This window comes from Micropterus dolomieu, linkage group LG20 (genome assembly GCF_021292245.1).
Source record: "Micropterus dolomieu isolate WLL.071019.BEF.003 ecotype Adirondacks linkage group LG20, ASM2129224v1, whole genome shotgun sequence".
Lineage (NCBI taxonomy): Eukaryota > Metazoa > Chordata > Actinopteri > Centrarchiformes > Centrarchidae > Micropterus > Micropterus dolomieu.
This window is the reverse complement of record NC_060169.1, coordinates 8,744,695-8,746,996: the sequence shown is the minus strand read 5'-3', so window position 1 is coordinate 8,746,996 and position 2,302 is coordinate 8,744,695. Positions and strand designations below refer to the sequence as shown.

Genomic DNA, 2,302 nt, shown 5'->3' with positions numbered 1-2,302 from the left:
TCAACACAGGTTATCAAAACCCAGCCCAGGTTGCTCTGCACAGAAAAAGACAAAGCAGCAGAACATAGTTTGGGAGAGTGAGCTGTAATGAAGGGATTTGAAATGTGAGTGATATTGGGAATACTGTATTGAGAGAGAAAGGTGTCAGTTACAGTAGATGAGAAGGTCAGCTCCGGTCAGTAGCTGCAGGGGTTTTGTTTATTCACCATAGCTACAAGCATTTATATAAATAGCCACTTGATAAATCCCTCTTTGAGATTCTCAGCTGTTTTCAACATTCTCATCTCAGGTTCACATGAATTAGTGAGCAATAAATTATAACCTTAGAAATTCTCGCAACAATGGAGGCTACTGTTTAATGGACATGAAATGGCAGTCTGCTGATCAGCAAGTTTGTGCAGGTGCTGTTAGCTGGCTCTGCTATATAATCAAAACAAATATATTAATGAAGGAACCCTTGACTGTTACATTCTTGGCAGACTAAGAAACATGCACAGACATTAACATTCCTTGAATAAATCAAAGGGGAGTGGATTGAGAAACGATTGTTTAGTGTAATGTTAATTAGTTACTACTGACGGCACATTTCCTGCTTTCTGTTGGTTTTGATTGTTCTGCTTACACCAAGTAAAATCCCATCAGACTGTTGCTGCTGGTGGTTTCAAATTAAGACAGCTGATAAAGGTGTTCCACAAGGATCAGTATTAGGCCGCCTACTATTTACTGTGTACATAAATAATTTTTACTTTCCAGCTGAAAATCATTGCAGTGTCTATTTTTATGCTCATGATAACTTGTATGCCATCGGCTCTTCCACTATCTGATCCCACACCTATTTATCTGAGGGATTAGTGTATGTATGAATGCAATGACAGTTGTATGTAATTGGTGCATTAACTTGTACCTCAGTATTATTCAGTGTTAGTGTTTTAACTACAGCATATAAAGACATCATTTGTATGGGTGGCCTCTGTTACTATTATATTATACCGAATGTACATCTTTATTGTTTGATGGACACCTTATTTTGCTGCCAACAAAGGCTGTGGCTAACCGCACTTTGGCGTGGAATTACAGGCTTCATCATCTCTTTGTCACTCTCTCTCTCTCTCCACTGTCTATCCACGGCCACCTCTAATCAGCGGGCCTTGAGCTCTCAGAAAGGTCACTCTGTCCCTTTGATGGTGTTTTGATTCATCCCTTCCTCTTTTCTCCCCTCCCACCCTTCCCTTTCACCTCCTTTCTCTCACAGGGAAGCTGGAGAGTCACTACCACCAGGGTGCCAAGAAGGGGCTCGTCCCATTAGCTGCAGAGTGACGTCAAGAGGAGAAACTGAAGAGGAAAAACAATCTGATCTCACGGGAACATGGAAAATTGTGTTTCCAAAAGAATGGCTACATACTCCACTGGTTTGTCCCTACATTAGATTAGTTGTCCATGATGACATATCATTTCCAGCTGAATATTGTATGCAGTACATGATGTATAATCATTCTGACAAATTTATACATTGTGCTTTGTCTCCATTCGATTGTTTGCAGAAATAAAAAGACCCTCAGGTTTCATTTTGTGCTTCTCTTATTCCGATTTAGATGTGTTTCGACAAAATGAAAAATAAACTTGTGTCTTGTTAATAAATAAGAATGCAATCTTCTAGAACATGTTATGATGTACTGGTTTCTCAAAGCACTAGAGATAAACTAATACAAATGTCTTGAATATGTTTTAATTTTCCCATTTTCAGAGACAACAGAGAAAAATATTTTAGCTTTACCACAAGAGAAATCATGTTCTACTCTCCTCGTCATCATGGGCAGGCCTGTCATTATCCTTCTCACACCTAAGACCATATTTAGGCCCCATTCACACTCAGTTTTAGTTTACAAACGGAGAATTTAAACGAATATGATCTCCGTCCACACCAGCGTTTTAGCTGCGTTTTGGAGTTGATCTCCGTCTACATTAAAACGACTGAAAACGCACAGCCAAGGCCCTTTCAGGTACACTGGGCATGCGCGTGCCAGTGTAAACAGGAAGCAGATGGTCTATTCCGTAGATACAGAAGATTTGGCGAAAGAATAAATAAATACAGACGAAGCATCAGACCATTTTTTTAATATTTTTTTTTTTGCATGCACCAATAACGAGCTGGGACTGTTATGAATGTAACATAGGAGTGTGGCGCGGGAAAACAGACCGGGAGTCGTTGCAAAGTAGCCTAAACGGCTACATGCACAGTACAAGGGTAGGCAAATAAGTGTTATTTGCACCGTACATAATATTTTAATAAAAATACATTTCA

At 39.5% G+C, this 2,302-nt stretch overlaps 1 protein-coding gene across 11 annotated transcripts in view; it reads left to right on the top strand.

Moving 5' to 3' along the window:
• neo1a (neogenin 1a) overlaps nucleotides 1-2,302 on the top strand; it is a 629,602-nt gene that overhangs the window by 164,328 nt on the left and 462,972 nt on the right. The window lies entirely within an intron of this gene.